The following is a 19,864-nucleotide window of genomic DNA, read 5'->3' on the forward strand; positions in this document are numbered from 1 at the left end:
GCAGCTGGGGTCAGGTGGCCCAGGTTGATGTTAGTGCGTGCACGTATAGAGCTCGAGTTACAGAACATGCGTGTCTTCTCGGATTGCGAATCGGAGCCCGGAATAGCAAGTTATGATCAATTGAAATTTTTACGGGAGCCGGGTCTGAGCCCATTTGCCCGCATTGAAAAATGCGCCATCTGGTGTTTTCTGGAGCTCGCCAGGTATCTCGGTGATGGTGTGCACTATGTGGAGTTAGTCGAAATCGACCACGTGTGATTCTGAGTAGCGAGCTCAGAGGAGCCAGAATATGGTGAGGTTTGCATGGCCAGGCACCGACTCGATGAGGATCCAGCACGGCTTGGCGGTTGGAGATTCCCACTATCTGGCAAAATATGGGAGCCGGGAGAAGGAGGTAAAAAAAGGGAGGTTTAAACATAGATTTTTAAAGGGTTTTTTTTTAGCTTGACGGGCCATGGGGCTAGTGACTGCCATGTGGCATCACTTGGTTCCACATGCCCAAGGCCTGCTGGAAAAGGGGGTCTATAAGACCTGGAAGTGGCACCCCTTATGACTGTCTAAAGGGGGATGAGGTCCTCTCGTGGCGGTGGCTATGGAGATCAGCGCTGTGGCCGCTTGCGGCTTTGCGCGGTGGCGCACGGGGAGATTTTGGACGGCGGAGGCTATGCACGACGATAGCCGGCGGCCAGGCGGAGGAGCAGAGCGGCTCGCTGGTGGCGGTGACTGATGACGTGGCGGGGCGGGTCACGCACCCATTTTTTGAAGAGGAGAGGGACCCCCATTAGCGACCTCGCTAATGCGAAGAGGGGGTGTCCCACGAGTGAAGGACACTCCTGCAGAGGTGAAGAAAGGATCTGGGTGGCCGAGAGATTAGGTGGCAAGGGGAGATCCCGCAGTGTGCAAGAGAGAAAGAAGGAGCCCGAGGGCTGCCGGGTGTACAAAGCAAGGATAAGTGGGCCACTCCACGGCCAAGACCAAAGAGCAAAGGCCGGGCATTGTGCAACCAAAATGAGTAGGAAAGAGAGAGAGCTCGAGGATGGCCAGGAGGGCCAAGTGCAAGGTGACGAAGAGGGAGGTCGAGTGTAAAGGGTGAGCCCACTTCAAGGCAAGGCCGGGCAAAGCCGGACCAAATGAAGAGAAAGAAATAGAGAAAGAGACCTAGTGGAGCCGGGCAGAGATGGTCAAAGGGTGAAAAAGAGGAGCAGTGCAAGCCAAATCCCCCTAAGGGGTAAAAATGAAGAAGAAAAATAAAAAAAATAATAAGCCTAGGGGTAATAGCGATGTCGCTATTGCGCCCCCCCTCCCCCTAGTGCAAGTGCAAAGAGAGGAAAAATTGAGCAGATGAAGCAAGGTGGTGGCCCCTTCCCAAAGGTACCAAATTAGGGTACCAAATGAACCAATAAGAGGACAGTTTCCAAATTGAACCCCCCCCCCCCCCCCCCCCCCCCCCCCCCCCCCTCTATAAAAGTAAAAACTGAATCAAATTAGGGACTTTTTTCCGGACTTTCTAGGGCCGTTTGAAGCCTGCAAAGTGGAGCTCTCGACAGAGGGGTGTGCGTGTCAAAGCCCTTTGTATCTTTCTTGTGAAAATAGCCATGGTAATGGCAGTGTAAGCATGTGTACATATTTTTGTGAAGTGCAATCAAGCCACTGTTGCCCGGCTTTGTTGTTGTTTCCTCTTCCCCCCTTCTCTTTCTCCTGCTCTGGTGTTTTCCCTTGGTGCCAGCAGTGTGGAAGTGTCTGCCCCCCGGACCGACGATGTTTTGTGTGAGAGAGTGAGATTGAGCGGCTGTGAGTGCGTGTAAGGGTGGAGACAGACTGTGGCAGCAGGTGTGCGTCGTGTGGTGGAGTGCGTGAGCAGTGGAAATTGAGAAGGCGGTGGTCTGCTAGTGTAAAGTGTGTTTTCGAAGGTGTTTTCCGAGAGGACAAGGGTGCTGTGGATTCCCTGAGCTATAGAGAGGCTCTTGTGTTTGTGCCGGGCGTGTTCCTCCATTCCCCCTCTCCAACGTCTACTAGAGGCAAAAGCCGGTCTTTGAGACAAGTGTATCCTCTGGGTATCAAGGAAAAAAAGGATGAAAGTGCTGAAAATACTAAAAGTAAAGTGATACAAATCTTCTAGAGGTAAGGTGATACAAAACTGCAACAATCTCATCAGAGGTGGGGTAAGCACATGTGCATGTAGAATGAGGGGATGGAGCTCTATCTCTAATGGATGTGAAACTATATGCTCAGGAAATACAACCATGATATGCAAACTAGCTTAATCAGGTACCAAACTGGGGGTGTAGGATATCATGCATAGGTGGGAAAGGTGTGAAGAGCCCTTGTAGTATAGTAGCAGGGTCGGAGAAGACTCTCTCTCTCTCTCTCTCTCTCTCTCTCTCTCTCTCTCTCTCTCTCTCTCACACACACACACACACACACACACACACACACACACACACATACCACAGCAGAGCTCGTCGCCTCACACCAGAGGCACACTGATCGACCGAGCGACCGAGCTGGGGAGATCCAGACGCCCACGACTGCGGAGGACTACACAGCATCGACGGAGGCTGCATGAAAGAATTCGGATCACTTTGGCCCGACATGCACGACGCCCGATCAGACTACTGACCATGGAGGAGATTGATGAGATCCGCCAGCAACCGATGTTGGATCTCTTGTGATCTAGCTATCCTAGCTAGCTGCTTAGTTCACATCTAGCAGTTTAGGATTCCATAGTATAGTATTTTATTTTGTCATTCCGTCATTTTGTCATCTTGTTACTTTGACTTTGTATCAGATCCACCACATTGTAACTTTCTGGTCTCATAGGTCACTTTGGCCTTTTGAAGACGTTAATATAACATTTCATTTCATCTCTCTCTCTCTCTCTCTCTCTCTCTCTCTCTCTCTCTCTCTCTCTCTCTCTCTCTCTCTCTCATAACAGGTCGTGAGTTCAACTCTCCTCGTTGGATAGATCTTTAAGGTCTCTTGGGATAGTTTCCTATGACGTTAAAACTCTCTTCTTCTTCTTCTCCTCTGTGTGTGGCCTTTGGATGCTTTGTTGAAATTTGGTAGATCTCTGTTTGGTGTCTTGTCGAGCACGGTATCGCACTGCTCTGGGTCGTCTCCAGGACCTAATCTCATCTGCCTATTGTAGAGAGACTCCCCTCTGTGTGGTGGTGACAGGTGGTGCTGGAGTCACTGAATGGAGAAAGTCTGTAAGCTGAGATTGTCTATCACCACTAGATGATTGTAGTATCAAATCTCTGTCTTTGAAACTCAAGGAGAAAGCTCCCCAATTGTCTCTTATCTCTTGACTTCATGAGCTCTCAGAGTGTGGGTTGTCCTATAAATAAGGCAGTGTAGTGACTCCGTATGTCATGGTAAGCTCGGCAACTACAAACATAATGCTCCTCACTATCCACCCCTAGTGTACACACTCTCCATAGATCCTCTACTTTGTGGGGGTATGGGATGCTTGTCCTACCTCAAATCTCCAATTTGTGTGATGAAACTTGACATGTAAACATCCATGTATCTTGGTGTTTGAATGAAGCCGTCCTCTAAGATGGTCATGAGATGCTGTCTGAGAACCCGATTCCTCTCCTCATGGGAGAGGCGGATGAGTGGTGAGTAGGTGTCGTATTGAAAGGGTGGTAATTGCTTGATATCTAGGCCGTGTTTGCTGGACTACTGCGATATCTAGGCCGTGTCATGTGTGCGTACCATGATTTGCTCTCTTCAAGCTCCACTAGTTGTCAAGATTCCTCAAGTGTTCTGTATGATAGTCCGTTTGGGAGGGAGCTCTCACTCTGGATAATACAAACTGTCTGAAAAAGGGCCTCCACTAGCATGGGAGGATAGAGGTCAACACATGAGGAATTGTGACCCAAGCTTGTTGTGCTTACATGCAATCCACAAACAGTCACCCCAACAAACTGAGCGGTGTCCACTATAGTCTAGCTAGACTCCTTTGTGCAGCCAACCATTGAAAAATAGATTTGTTTTGGGTCCGGGGATTATCTAGCTCGATTTTTTTTGTAGCGAACATCTTTCGGCTGGGATGGCTCACTATTTCATGAAAGCCCACGAGTCCACACAGGATGAGCCTCAATACTCATTTCACGGGGTCATAAAGACCCCGTGGCAATGCGATCAATGGTAGAGAAGTTTGTGCACAAATCTCGAGGCGGATGGGGGGTTTCAGAAAGTCGGCATGGCAACGCGATTTGAATCTAGAATCCCCCTTGTGAGAGGCACGTGTCCTATCCATCCACTTGCGCGATGTTGGTTGATGTGGGAGGCATAGCAAAAATATATGTGCTAAACTCACACAGACAAAAGTAAATTCGGATAAGAAATAGTAAACTCAGACGGTCCTGTGTGTTTCGAATGTCGCTCCCCAGTTCTCGTCCATCAATCCCATCGTTGGGGCTTCATTGAAGACCCTGTGGGATATAGTGTTAGGCACGACAAGTCCGCTAACAGTGAAACACCTACCCTTCAGAGGGGGCTATAAAGATGTGAAGTGACAAGGGGAAGGGGGGGGGGGCAATCCACCACCCCATGAGGCTTAGTCTTCAGAGAAGGTATATGAAGATTTGACAAGAAAACGGCTCATCCATGTAGCGGGGCCCAAAAATCACAACAATGGCAAGCCACCCATCGACGAGGCTGTTGACGTTGCCATGCCCACCCAGTAGAGGAAACCATATCGAATGAGTGGCTCGGAGACACTGGTAGCACATAAGGAGCAGGAAGTCATCTTCTTGCAGGCCCCAGGTGACGGCCCCAATGTAAGAGAAGATCGTGGATTGGTTAGCAAGCAGTGAGAACATGCAGATCAACAAGGCCCAGAATACGCCAAAGCAAGCAATGGTGGCAATAGCAGCTATCCAAAACGAGCTGTTTTGAGTCGATAATGAGCGACTAAGCTGACGAAGAGCATCGGTACACTAAGGTGTGGAACTCGCTACAATATCTACTCTAAAATCAGTCAGAATTTACACATCAAGGTGAAGAAAGAAGGTGACGAGCTAGTCTTGCAGGGCTGGATGACGGCCCCAACGTTGTGAAAAAATCCCAAGGCATGGATCACGCCCAAATGTTGATTGAGCCGACTGACGGGAGACAACAAGAAACGGTAGATGTAGCGGGTGGAAGCGCGCTGAGTGTGGGTGTATAGGTCCTTGTGGCAAGGACCATGACTCACCGTGACAAGCTGAGTCAATCTACGTGATAGGTGAAACGAAGATACTATACACCCAAGTTAAGGCCATGAAGAGTTGTTTCAAGACCCACATGGCACTAGTGAACAGTGAAAAGACCCTACTTTTATGATAATCCTGTATGGCCCATGTCAAGGCCATGATTGTTTAGAAGTAGTAAATACTTGCACGGCCCAGGTTAAGGCCATGAACAAGTTTCAACAACCCACAAGGCTCAGGTGAAAGCCCCTCAAAATGATGAAACCCGCATGACCCAGGTTACGGCCAGGATTTTACATTAATCCAACAATTCTTTTCAAGAGGCCAAATGAACCGCTGACAAATCTGATAAAGACGCAGGAAGGAAGAAGGCCAGCAACCGAAGGGGCAGCCACTAAGAATGCCGAGGACTGACCTCAAGATAATTTGACACTCACCTGTCAGATGGGATCAATGGCTCCTATGAATGGGGGACGGCGGGATTGGTTTTACGTCGTCCAATGCAAGATTAATTTCCAAGTGATTGCCATGTGATGCTAATTAAAGTGAACTCCAAGAATATTCAATGTAAACACAAGTGATCCCCATGTGAATTCTAGCTTGAATGTAATCACCTTGTGAATCCATTGATTCCAAAGTAATCACCCTGTGAATGAAGGTGTGAAGCAGTTCATTTGGCCTCTTGAAAAGAATTGTTGGATTACTAAATGTCCTTCAAGTTGGAAATTGGTATGGTTTACTTGCCCCAAAATAGCAAGTTTAAACCTTTCCCTTTGTTACCATTTAATTTAAAATCCTGGCCGTAACCTGGGTCATGCGGGTTTCATCATTCGGAGGGGTTTTCACCCGAGCCTTGTGGGTCTTTGAAACTTGTTCATGGCCTTAACCTGGGCCGTGCAAGTATTTACTACTTTTGATTCTTGAACAATCATGGCCTTGACATGGGACGTGCAGGATTATCATAAAAGTAGGGGCTTCTTAGTGTTCACTAGAGCCATGTGGGTCTTGAAACAGTTCTTCATGGCCGTAACCTGGGTGTGTAGTATCTTCGTTTCACCTGTTGGGGCCCTCACCCGCACGTAGATTGACTCAGCTTGTCACGGCGAGTCATGGTCCTTGCCACAAGGACCTATACACCGATCCTTGTTTCTTTAGCTAGGCACACTCAGCCCACTACCGTTTCTTGTTGTCTCCTGTTAGTCGGCTCAATCTACATTTGTACGTGATCCGTGCCTTGGGATCTTTTCACAATGTTGGGGCCGTCACCTGGCCTTGCAAGACCAGCTCATCACCTTCTTTCTTCACCTTGATGTGTAAATTCTGGCTGACTTAAGAGTAGATACTGTAGCGAGTTCCACACCCCACCATGTTTTGAGTACCGACGCTCTTCGTCAGAAGGGCAAAAGTATAAAGAATGAAAAACAACTGAAGACTCTCATGGTTTAGCGACTTCGAACCGAAAACTTGATTGAATGAGGTACCTTATCAAACTGAAGACGTGCCATAAAAAACTGAAGTTGGTGTCAATTAAAGTGGAGAAGTCTATGTCCAAAGAAGATAAGTTACTTGCACTCGCAGTGCTGTATTGTGGTTGAATCCGACTTATACAAGAGTATCTGCGTATATTCAATGCAACAAGTGGCATAATCCAAAAATAAACCATTTCGTAATGCATTTGGATAGTCGCAGTTAGTCACTTTTGCACAATAAACATCCCCTTTTAAGTTCCAATGGCTTTTGCATTAGCTATCACTTTTACTTTGCTCACTTAAATTCGACGGCAAGTCAAATTTCATCAAGTGGGAGTGTGTAAAAGAGTGTAGATCTGCCCGAAGGACCAACGAGCGAGGACCCCCACGTTGACACACTAGTCCCACTTCACGCATGGTGTGGGACGCACAATACTGCCATTCACCCAAAGGGTTGCACAAGGGACGCTATGCCCTACTAACAGGGGAGCTTGGGACTATGTATGGCTAGGGACTTGACGGTAGATTGGCGACCCATGGGATGGTGGTTCACATGATGATGGAATGGGAAGTGGATGGTGAGACTCAAACCGACCCCGTTGACCAAGCCGATTGCCTTGGATGAGAGCCCTAGCCAGTGAGAGAGTCGAGTCGGAAGGCATGGCCCCACGGCACGAGGAGTCCACTATGTAAAAATTGCATACAGCACATGCAAATAAGAGGTATTTAAATAATCCCTTACCTGTATATTTTCAAGTATTATATTATATGTACCCCTTATGTATGAAAATTTTCACTTTTTGAATTAAAAAACCCTTTACGTTATAAATCCTTTATTTTTTTCACACATTCTATCTTACATACATCTAAGCGGACTCCCCGGGCCCCACGGGTCCACCTTGCTGGAGTCTTGGGAGTGATATGGGACATTTCATGGCACTCTGCATGCAACTCACGCCTTGATCCTCGGGCATGATGCTGAGTCCCAATCACAAAATTGGATGATGTGGCATTATATATTCTTGGCCATTCAATAAATAAAGAGAGAGGTTAAACCTGCTGACACGGCATTTTGTACTGGAATGTGGCTGATGCCACCACTTTTTGGAACTGCTTTTTGTATGTGTGCTTGACAAATAAAGCAAATTCCTTTGGGCCTGCATGCCTCTTTTGGGCATCAGTATGTGGACGAGTCCATGTACATCAGAGCCCGTGTGTGCCTTGAGTGTCTAGCCTCTGGGAATTGTGACTTTTGCAGATTAAAGATAAAGAAATACCCTATGGGGGCACTCGGAGCTCCGCCTTCCTTGCGTCTCATGTTGGTAACTAGTGCAAGTCCCTTTCAGTTTTCAGTCGTGTTTGCAGTGTTTGTTTCAGTTTCACCACCTCGTCACGTGGCAATCCGGTTTTAACGGTATCAGAGCTCAGCACCTTTCTTGTCCTATCAAGAGAGGCGATCACATCTGCAAACATGGCCTCTAATCCTCCTCCTGCTAGACCCTCTGAAGTGCAACCTCAGCTTCTACATTCGCCAGACGATTCTACTACTGTGGAACAGCAGTATCCTTTGGACCTTGTCAAGGAGTTGGAGTCGTCAATCACATCAGAACAGTACCCCAAGTACGTGGAAGGTGAAGCTTTTTAGAGTTTGTCTGATGTCTTGTCCTGTGTGCTTCCCAAAGTTCCAGTCGATCCTCCTGTTTCAACTGTGCCTACCACTTCTCAAGAGTTGGTGATTCCAGTTTCTTTTTTTTTTTCCCGAGAAAAAGATCCTTAGCCCATAGCCTCCAGTGTCCAGTCTCAAGAGCTGTTGGGTCAGGGTCTATGGCGCAAGTCCTCCCACAAATACCCACTACTCGGATCCTCTGGAAACAACACTCTGCTACCTGCGAGGCCTCTACTGCAACTCGCTGTAGTCGTCCCCCACCCTGAAGCTCGAAGAACAGGGCTGGGACAGTCTCTGAGTAGGCCCTGACTGAGATGAGAACCTCCAGTCGTGTGAAGGCTCCCATCCACCGGGGTGCTACCGGCTCGAGAGGTGTGAGCCACTCAGCTAGAACTGACTCTGAGATGTCCTGACACATGCTCTGCACCCCTCTCATGCCCTGTAGCTGGAAACCCTGCACCTCCTCTAACAAACTTGTGAACTCTAGCCAGTCACCTAGAGAGCGCGCTGGACCTGCTACCATGGGACCCCAGGAAACATGAGGCCGACTACCAACCAAGTGGCCTCTCTGAGTGCTAACCATGGGGTTCCAGACGAGGGGCTGCCGTAGGCGCTCCTCCGTGCACGTCGGTTGTCTCTGCTCCAGGCCACGCCGTAAGAACTCCCAAGATCGAAGCAAACTCACAGCGAAGCGGTCCTCCAGTCTCCTGCTCAAACCAACTCTGCGCATCTCTGTAAAGATCCATCTGATCGAAGGTTGCCAAGGGCCTCCTGACTGAGGCACCCTGGCACAAAGCCTCTGCAGCAAGAACTCCTTCCAGGGCTCCTCACCTGGAAGAAGTCCTCTGACTATGAACTTCCCAAGAAGGGCTCTGCTCTGCTGTGCTGGATCAATGATCCCAAGCCCTCCCTGAGAATAAGGAAGCGTGATGACCTGCCAAGCCACCTTGGCTCGGGCTATCTGAGTGTCGCGTCCTGACCAAAGGAAGTTCCTGATCAGCCTCTCTACCTGGCTGATACAAGAACTCGAGAAGATCCAGTAGGAAGTGATGTACCACATAGTCGCCAACAACACCTGGTTGGCAACTACTACTCTGCCAGCCAGAGAAAGTCGTGCTGAGCTCCAATGTAACAACTTTCTCCTGATAGATAGGAGAAGGGGAGCAATCTGCTGCTTGGGAGACAAGTCCAAACCAACCTGACAACCCAAGTACCGAACTGCAGTCTTTGGGGGAATCCACCTGAAACCCTCTCCTGGCATCCAATCTGGCATAGGAGCACTACCAACCGAGAAAGCCACTGTCTTTCTCGAGTTGATCAGTGCGCACGATGCATAACAGAAGGTCTCCAAAGCCTGCTCACATCTGTGAAGATTGGCCTCCTAGCCATTTAAGTACAAGGTTGAGTCATCGGCAAACTCAGCGTCCAGTAGCTCATCTCCCCGAATAGGGAGTGCTAAGCCTCGTAGACCAACTTGCTGTGACACCAAAAATCTGCTCATTGCCTCTGCATAGAACAGAAAGAGAAAGGGGGCAAGAGGACAGCCCTGTCTGACCGAGCGTGTAAGCATGAAGCGATCACCTCTACCTCCTGCCAAAAGCACCTGACTATGAGCCTGTCTGTACAAGGCTGACACCCCTCTGATCCAAGCATCTGAGAAGCCCATCCTGCGTAGAGTGCCCTCTAGAAAGTCCCAGTCAACTCTGTCGTATGCCTTCTCAAAATCAGAAGAAGAATCACGAGGTCCTCACCACGGAGCCGTGCCAGGGCAGAAGCCTCCCAGAAAGTAAAGATGTTGTCAAGGATACTGCGTTCCTTGACAAGACCTGTCTGAGTCCCATGTATAAGGCTCTCTAAAAGTGGTTTAATCCTCAAACTTAGCCTTGGCAAGAATTTTGTAGGCCGAGTTGAGGATGGTGATGGGGTGCCATTGTCGAATCTCATCCAAGGAGCCACCCTCCTTGGGAATGAGGTAGATCAGGCCCTCACTCATGCTGTCAGGCATCACTCCTGTGTGCAAAATGTCTTTAAAAGCACTACAGAGATCTGGGCCAAGCAGGTCCCAGTACTCCAAGAAAAAGCTGGGAGTCAACCCATCCTCACTTGGACAGCTACCACGGGGGAGGGCCCTAAGAGCCGTGTGCAGCTCCTTAAGCTGAAGTGGCATCTCTAGCCTCTGGTGCATCTCCTCAGTCACAAGACGTAGCATTTGTGCCCAAACATGCTCCCTGCATGCATCCTACCGCTCTGATTGGGGCTCAGCAGACAGTAACTCACGGTAGAAGTCAGTAGCAACTGCACGCATATCCTCGGGCTCACAAGCAACTGACCCATCGGGCCTCCTCAACTGACTGACCTTGGCATGCGAGTGTCGAGGTCCCACTGTCTCAAAAAAAGCACCAGTCACTCTGTCACCCGCCTGAGTCCATTGAGATGCCTGTCGGTGGAAAGAAAACTCATGACGCCTCTCCTCTGTGCTAGCAAGCTCCTGTCGAGCCTGTTGTAACTGCTCCTCCAACCATGGACTGTCTGGATGTTGCTCTTGCATCCTCTGAATGAAGCAATGCCCCGTCTGAGACGCTGCTCCGTCTCTCTCGCTGCAGCCCGGCTAGCCAGAGACTCCTGAAGAAAAAAATGGCTAATCTGAGCTAGGCCTGAGGCCACTCTGTCTGCAAGAGAATCCTGTCTGTCCATGCCCTCTGTCCAGAGAGCCTCTACCCTCTCTCTGAGTGCTGAGTCCAACAAGACCCTCTCTGGGATGCGGAGCATCGTGCTCCCACTTCTCTGCCTGTCTGCCACTGTGAGGATCACTGGTGCATGGTCCGAGAAGGAGGTCCTTGCCAGGATGCCCACTGATCCTCCCAAGTCACTGAAGTGGTCACTAGTGTAGAAGCGATCTATCCGCGATAGATTCACTCCTCCCACTCTGCGGTCCGATCTAGAGAAGGCAAGATTGTTTGGAGGCCTCACAAAACCAGAGTGCTGCCATGTATCTGAGACCCTCAAAGTCATACACAACCTCTCCCAAGCTGCCAACTCAACTCCATGCACAGTAGCATGGCTGCCACCAATCCTGTCAGAAGGGTCCTCCAACATGTTGAAGTCCCCTCCTATGCACCAATGATTTGCTTGCGGCAAGGACTCAACAATCTGTGACCAAAACTCTGCACAAGCACTCGCCACATTGGGCGCATAGATGTTCAAGAAACCCACAAGGCCACCCTGAACCTGCATAGTAATCCACTGAGCCCTGCCTGGCACAATAATTCCTCTGCCCACAATGGCCTGCTGCAATGAGTCCGCAATAGTCATACATACCCCACCCTAGATGCCTCCAGGTCCAAAAGCAGCTGACCAAAAGGTATCATATTGTCCACGAAAAATCTGACCACATCGCCGAATGCGGGCTCTCACACAGATGGTGCTCCTGAAGCATAAGGAGATCAATCTCTCCTCCCACAAGGCAACGCTGAAGCTCCTGACGCAATCGGCCCCGCTGACGCTGAAACTGGGGCCCACCTAGTCCCTGCACGTTCCATGAGACGATCCTCATGGGGAGCGAGAGAGAACAGATGCTGCCGCAGCAGCTAGACGGGCTATCTTCGAGGCTGGCTTGGATGGGGAGTAATCCGCATCCGAGCGTCCTCTAGATAGGCGTGACTGCAATGAGTGCCTAGCCCAAGCCCAAGCAGAGGGAGCCGTGCGTAAAGCAACCTCCTTTGTCGAGGAGTCCTCATGAATGTATACATAGCATGGCAAACACTGCGTATCAGCACAGAAGTACACCACAATGTGCCTACATCCTGCTCAGTCTGGGAGTGTCACCGCAAACTTGGCCAATGGCCACAAAGTCTGCAGCATGTCTGTAACTCCAAGTTCTCCCATGTGGTGAGAGAACTCTAGGACCTGTGTATGCAACCATCCCAACACTGAGTCGAGGGTCCACTTTGTCTCAGTCCTGCCACAGAGGGGGAAGGAGAAACCAATTGTTGAGTCCAAGGCCTCTGTCCCCCTAGCGGCAAGGAACAAAGCATGGACCTTGAAGCAAGCTGCCTCATGGTCTGCTGAGGGATCTCCGAGAAAACGAGTGAAGCCGTAGTCGAAGAAGTCCCAGCGGCGCCGGATGTCAATGCTCGTCAGACCACGAGGGATAGTTGCAAGGGAAGATGTCTGTATCTGCAGAGGGGGCCGTAAGAAAGGCTAACCCTCTCTCGCTAGGCGACTCGTGGCAAAGGCGCTGCCAAGAGATCTCCTAGCCGTCGGAGAAGGCCCTGCCCCTTGGGTCGACTGTGGAACTGGAGTAGGAGGGGGGGGAGAAGGAGCTGGGGGTAGCGGTGGAGAAGAGGGGCGGGATGGGGCAACAAAGGTAGAAGGGTGAGGTGGAGAAGCGACGGGAGCAGAAGGCGGGGGGGAGGATGAGGAAGAGGGGGGGAACTCTGGGGGGGGGGGGGGGGGAGAGGCTGTCGAGGGTGGAGCGGAGGTGGGGACTCGAGCAGGGATCTCCTCCTGCTCAAGAGGACCAAAACGGTTCCCCGTGGGAACCCATTGTTGCTGAGTAGGCGCCTGAGGGCCACTCTGAATGCCAGGCTGACGCTGTGGCCCCTGTCGTCGTCTACCACGGGCCTGCTGCCACCCCTCCTCCACTGGAGCCCCAGGCTCGGAGGGTGGCTCTGCATGTGTACGCTGTGTCGCTGACTGTGGCTGTGGGCCAGCCCTGGCAGGCTGGGGTTGAGGCTGTGGTGCAGGTCGCGGCCTCCTTCGTGGACAGGCCTTCGCTAGATGGCCCATCTGTCGACAAATGAAGCACTGGTTTGGGAGGCCCGAGTACTCCACACTGTCTAAACCAACCCCCACTCACCCGAGGCAAAAGGATAACCTTCGGGAGCGTGTGGGTGTCTCTCACCAAAACTCGAACTGAGGGAATGCCAGCCGCCTTGGCAGCTACTGATGCTGCCGTACGAGGTGTCTCCAGGACAGTCCCAATGGCTGAGCCGATCCTGGATAGAAGTGGTAAGTGCTCCCTCCGTAAACCCGGAAAGCAGAACGAGATGGGGATGTCTGCCTCCTCTACTAGAAGCCGGGTCAAAACCATGTCTCCACTGTCGAAAGTGGGCACATGATGCTCGGATGGCCAGTGGACTCATAGCTATGACCTTGGACGCCATCTCGGAGGTCTCAAACTCGATCTGATAGTAACCCCGTCGGAGAATCTGTACATCCAAGATCTTACCCACCTCTACGAGAAGGCGGGCCTGGAGAAGGTCTCGCAGCTCTCCTCTGCTAGGTCGGGTGCCAAGAATCTTGCAGATGACCGAAGTCGCCTGCAATCGCTCTACCTCTGCAGCAAGGCTCGCTCTCTCTATCGGCGAGAGAGAAAGTCGAATGGTGGGCTCAGCAGGGTCGGGCGAGGGGGCTTCGGGTGAGTCCCTCTATGGCGAAGCTGGAGCCTCCATCTGTGTCTATTGTTGTGGCGTAAGAAGAGGGCGACGGGAGGACGCTGCAAATAGGCGCGCAGAGCACTGCCCCAAGGGAGACTCAGTGCTGAAGGAGCCGATTTGCAGGGAGCTGTCGGGATGAAAAAAAAACAAAGGCAGGCGGGCCGGGGGGGGTGGGGGGGGGGGGGGGGGGGACGGCGGGGGTGGCAGTGGTGAGCAGGCAACGGGGGCAGGCAAGGCAGCAAGGGGGGGGGGGGGGGGGGGGGGGGGGGGGGGGGGGGGGGGGGGGGGGGGGGGGGGGGGGGGGGGGGGGGGGGGGGGGGGGGGGGGGGGGGGGGGGGGGGGGGGGGGGGGGGGGGGGGGGGGGGGGGGGGGGGGGGGGGGGGGGGGGGGGGGGGGGGGGGGGGGGGGGGGGGGGGGGGGGGGGGGGGGGGGGGGGGGGGTGGGGGGGGGGGGGGGGGGGGGGGGGGGGGGGGGGGGGGGGGGGGGGGGGGGGGGGGGGGGGGGGGGGGGGGGGGGGGGGGGGGGGGGGGGGGGGGGGGGGGGGGGGGGGGGGGGGGGGGGGGGGGGGGGGGGGGGGGGGGGGGGGGGGGGGGGGGGGGGGGGGGGGGGGGGGGGGGGGGGGGGGGGGGGGGGGGGGGGGGGGGGGGGGGGGGGGGGGGGGGGGGGGGGGGGGGGGGGGGGGGGGGGGGGGGGGGGGGGGGGGGGGGGGGGGGGGGGGGGGGGGGGGGGGGGGGGGGGGGGGGGGGGGGGGGGGGGGGGGGGGGGGGGGGGGGGGGGGGGGGGGGGGGGGGGGGGGGGGGGGGGGGGGGGGGGGGGGGGGGGGGGGGGGGGGGGGGGGGGGGGGGGGGGGGGGGGGGGGGGGGGGGGGGGGGGGGGGGGGGGGGGGGGGGGGGGGGGGGGGGGGGGGGGGGGGGGGGGGGGGGGGGGGGGGGGGGGGGGGGGGGGGGGGGGGGGGGGGGGGGGGGGGGGGGGGGGGGGGGGGGGGGGGGGGGGGGGGGGGGGGGGGGGGGGGGGGGGGGGGGGGGGGGGGGGGGGGGGGGGGGGGGGGGGGGGGGGGGGGGGGGGGGGGGGGGGGGGGGGGGGGGGGGGGGGGGGGGGGGGGGGGGGGGGGGTGGGGGGGGGGGGGGGGGGGGGGGGGGGGGGGGGGGGGGGGGGGGGGGGGGGGGGGGGGGGGGGGGGGGGGGGGGGGGGGGGGGGGGGTGGGGGGGGGGGGGGGGGGGGGGGGGGGGGGGGGGGGGGGGGGGGGGGGGGGGGGGGGGGGGGGGGGGGGGGGGGGGGGGGGGGGGGGGGGGGGGGGGGGGGGGGGGGGGGGGGGGGGGGGGGGGGGGGGGGGGGGGGGGGGGGGGGGGGGGGGGGGGGGGGGGGGGGGGGGGGGGGGGGGGGGGGGGGGGGGGGGGGGGGGGGGGGGGGGGGGGGGGGGGGGGGGGGGGGGGGGGGGGGGGGGGGGGGGGGGGGGGGGGGGGGGGGGGGGGGGGGGGGGGGGGGGGGGGGGGGGGGGGGGGGGGGGGGGGGGGGGGGGGGGGGGGGGGGGGGGGGGGGGGGGGGGGGGGGGGGGGGGGGGGGGGGGGGGGGGGGGGGGGGGGGGGGGGGGGGGGGGGGGGGGGGGGGGGGGGGGGGGGGGGGGGGGGGGGGGGGGGGGGGGGGGGGGGGGGGGGGGGGGGGGGGGGGGGGGGGGGGGGGGGGGGGGGGGGGGGGGGGGGGGGGGGGGGGGGGGGGGGGGGGGGGGGGAATCGGGAACGGTCTATTGGGATTCACGCTCTAGGTACAAACGGAAACGGAATTGAGAGCTCATCTCTCGAGAATTTCCCGCACGGGAAGGAATTAACCATCGAGTCTAATGATTTAGAACGAAGGGGTCACTCTGGTTCTTGCGCTTGTAAAAAAGTTCTTCCTAATAAAGATTCTCTTTAAGGGGGGGGACCAGCCCATCTTTTGGTCCCAAATATTGTGTTGATCTTCTCCCTCATCTCCTTTGAGTTGAAAGTTTATTCATTTTCAGATTGTTGATTATTCGTGTGCGCTCCGGTTTGTGACACCTGTAGTCAGTCAATGCACATTCTCCAAGATCCATCTTTCTTTAAACTAACAAAACTAGCGAACAAAATGGTGATATACTGGTTGAATCAATCCTTTTTCCAACAATTCTTTCACTTGATTCATAATCTCTTCATTTTGGGCTCTGCTTACTCTGTAAGGTGGCTGTTTAGGTGGCGTACTGCCCAGAATCAAATCAATCGATCTTCAGAACGTTGAGAAGGTAACTCTCCGGGTAAGCCTTCTGAGAAGCAGTCAGCCTAAGCTTGCAAAAAAAATCCGTCGTTTCTTCTCAAGGTCGGACAAATTTGACATTTTCTTGTCATCTATCTCATTTAAGAAGATCCAGTCAACAAAAAGACTGGATTTCATTAATTTGGAAATGGCCGAAGCGATACAAGTGAGATTGACTGCCCTTCAATTTTACATAAAGTACTATCTCTCTACCCTATTCATTCTTCAAAGTTGCTTTTCTCGCCCTGTAGTCGACCACCACATTGTTCTTATGGAACCAAGGGATTCCCAAAAGGACATCATACCCCTCCAAAGGCACGATATAGAAGTCCTCGTGCCCCAAATACCCTTGAGAATGCAAGCAAAGTTTGCCTATGATAGGTTAATGGCAATATCCTGTCCGGGTGCCACTAGAACTGCCTCAACCGGCGGTCCCATTTCGTCTGACATAATTCCAAGTTGAGCCGCGAATTCAGTCGAAATGAAGTTGGCCTTGGCTCCTCCATCAAAGAAGATGAGGGTTTCTAGATCTCGTACTTTGCCCCACACTCTGCAGAGCCCGTACTTCAATCCATTTGCTCAGGGTCGGTCCCCATAAAATCTGCTACCAGTCAAGCTTTTGTCTTTCCTCATGCGGACCGATGTACAAGTGTCATGCCTGAAGATCAAGGCGTAAGTTGCATGCGTTGTAGAGTGGTGCCTCCAACTGGGTGTGCCTCAAAAAAGGTCACATATTGCTCTCCGGGACTTAAAGGCGGGCGGGGCCAAGGGGCCATGCTGACTTGGCTCGGTCACGGCGAGGCACCACCTTGGCATTATTTGACACTCACATTTTCAGGTGGGATCGATGGTCCACAATCTTCGAATGATGTGGACTGTCCGTTTTTTCTCAAGAAAAAAAAACATCTTGTCCGGTTGTGCCCGAGATTTGAACCCACCTTCTGATCCGGAGGCTATGACCTTACCAATTGAATTGGGATCACATGGCAGTCTCTCGGAGATTAATGTAGCATCGGACGACGTAAAACCAACCCCACCACCCCCAATAACTAGGGGCCATTATCCTGACCTGACATGTGAGTATCAAATAATCTCGAGCCTCGTGTCCTTATGCAAGTTGCAATGGGGACTGTTCGAGTCTCGCCGTCCACTTGTGGGTTCATCGTCATGTGCTCTGTCAAGTCATCGTCCATTCTCCCATGGGTGGCCAACCGACCGTCAAGTCGCTCGTTTCATGTAGTCCCAAGCTCCCCGTCAGGAGGGCGTAGCGTCCCCTACTGAACCGTTAGGGTGAACGCCATGGTGCACCATGCGTAGTAGTGTGTCTAGGTGGGGCGCTAGTTTAGGTGGCGCCCGTCGGTCGGTCGAGTGTATCTTCTCCCTTATGCATGGGCTTAGGTTTCAATGGTCCCTAGAGGAAGGCGAAGCTAAGCTCTCCATCATTATCTGCTACTGTGAAGTGATGGGCGAAGTGAGTAATCTCTAGGTCGAAGGAGTGGGAGACTGAACCTGGCCAAGCCCTGCCTACAGCCAACTGTCGAGGAGAGGGGGTGGTTGGGAGGAGGCAGGTGCTGGTGGGAGTGGGAGGCTTTGTGCAAAGATCCAGCGGCAAAGGAGGTAACAGCCATTGGAGGCGAGTGCATGGGGGCACCAAGGAGCGGGGGGCGTGCATAGCAGCAGCAGCGACCAAGTCTTGTTACCCTAGCTAATTTCCCTTGGTCACGTTTTGTGCATCGCCTGTAACCATTTTCCTTCCACCACCATCAAAAGGTTTGAATGACTGTTAGAGAATCGGGAGCCAGCTTCTGAGTGTGCTTCACTAATCGCCCTTGTGAAAATTTGACAGGATTCATATCAGTTTTAGTTTCAGCAAAAGTTTGATTATTGCTCATTACTTCCACTTGACTTGTTTTCCTACCCTTTCCGCATGCTGTCTAATTTTTAAGCAAGACACCGCTCACCCAAGTACACCTCCCGGCTTGGCTGAGAAAATTTGTAGCCCTGTAAACTCTTCTTCTCTGCCTGGTGCATGCAAAGCCAGAAGCATAAATTAAGTGAAGGCACACGGTTTATTTCCATCATGCTTCAACAAATCAACTGCTTGTGTTTAGATTTCTATACTTCAACAAATCAACTGTTTGTGTTTGTGAGTTCAGACTAATCTGAACTTATGAAGGTATACGTGTTTAGATTTCTATATATGCCTACCTGGTCTGGGAGTTTGAGGCAGTGCAGTGGTCGAGTATCTTGGATCGAGCAAATTACATGGTTGCTTGTTTGCCAACCACCTTAAGTTTGGATCTCTTTTCATGTGTTTATGGTGGTTGATTCTTATATTTCATGCTTTATGCTGCACCTGTTATTTCTTCTGTCGTATGAGTATTCCCGTAGAAGGATTATTGAAGCATACACGGGCGGTGCTTTGTATTTTCCAGTGAGCTAGAAGAACGTGAGCTGCTGATTGAATTTTGCTGATAGAGAGGACATCTTGCTAGAACTTTGCTTCAGCCTGCTGCAAGCTCCAGTCATATATGAGGAAATGATCTCGAAGGGCAAATGGCTTGCCAGTTTGTATGCTCAACTCACTTCTTTTGTGGTGCTTCAGCTGCTTTGGAAAAAAGTGAGCTTGCCAGCTATCAAAGTTCAAGGACACACAACGATGATGTACACCAAGCAACACTTTTGTTTTCAGCTTAATGCTCTTGAGCTGCTTTTAGAGTTAGTGTTCTTGTCCGACTCTTTAAGATGCAAGAGAACTGCTTCAGTTTAGATGATTGAAGGAGACATACCTACCTTTACCTCACCTTGCTTTGCAAATTTGATGAGGGTTTACGGTATCGGATTTGTTGTAAGAAAACTCTTCACATGAAGGGCAGGCACATACCTCTTACCTCTTTTTGAAAGAGACCTAATGCTTTCTTTGTTTGAAATAAGTAACAAGCCTTGAGGTGTCACTCGAATACTTGAGCTGGAAGTTCAACATCCGGCATGGATTGCAACAACCCTAGAGTCTGTTTCTGGAATCAACCAGTTTAACTTCCATGAAGTATAGTAGTGTGTGTTTGTTAGCCGTGCTGGCTGGAACGAAATTTGATTATTTCGTTTCGTGAATTATTAGAATAACAAGAAGATTTGTTATATTATCGTCATCCACAGTCTTGCCCTTTTTGTTCCTTTTTGGAAAAGGACATTATAGAGGTACTCAAAAACTAAGCGACTACATCAAAATGAGAATTGGTACTTTCTTCTCAATCTACACATTGCATGCACCATACATGCTCATTATGGACCGACTAAAGCAAGCTATATTATTAGCAAACAGCTTTAACATCAATTGCTTGCAGAGAGATATCTATAAATTTATGTGAAGCAATCAAAACATCATAGATGAGGATGCATACCAACACATTTTGCATTTTGAAACTCCATCAAGCATAAGTGGCTCTCCATCATAACATCATCCAATTTAAAAGACTTAATCATGATGGTGAATGAGTGGGGACTACCAGAGTTCTTTTTGACATTTATAGCAAACAAAGTTTCTTCCACTAGGTGGCTGAAGATTCAAAAAAGCTAGAGAGTATTGCACAACACTTCAATAAGGACTACACATTGGCTTCTTACCTAGTCTAGTGTACTGCTATATTTCACAAAAGGCTTCAAAATTTATGGGTAACCTAATTCTCTTTGACGATGGTATATGTGAAAGAACACTTCATTATGTCATTCGATACGAGATCCAATGCAGGGGGTCCTTGCATGCCCATATTGTACTATGGACCCAAAAAGGAAGATCTACAATTCACCACTAATAAAATCTTATCA

At 53.0% G+C, this 19,864-nt stretch overlaps 1 pseudogene across 1 annotated transcript in view; it reads left to right on the forward strand.

The window, feature by feature from the left end:
- Positions 1 to 19,201, forward strand: part of LOC147440365 (glucose-6-phosphate 1-dehydrogenase, cytoplasmic isoform-like) — an 89,004-nt pseudogene extending 69,803 nt beyond the window's left edge. The window contains exon 16 of the transcript XR_015184349.1: positions 18,475 to 19,201. The product of XR_015184349.1 is annotated as a glucose-6-phosphate 1-dehydrogenase, cytoplasmic isoform-like (transcript). The remainder of the gene's footprint in view (positions 1 to 18,474) is intronic.
- The last annotated feature ends 663 nt before the right edge of the window (positions 19,202 to 19,864 follow it).

This window comes from Adiantum capillus-veneris, chromosome 15 (genome assembly GCF_014529385.1).
Source record: "Adiantum capillus-veneris isolate H3 chromosome 15, ASM1452938v2, whole genome shotgun sequence".
Lineage (NCBI taxonomy): Eukaryota > Viridiplantae > Streptophyta > Polypodiopsida > Polypodiales > Pteridaceae > Adiantum > Adiantum capillus-veneris.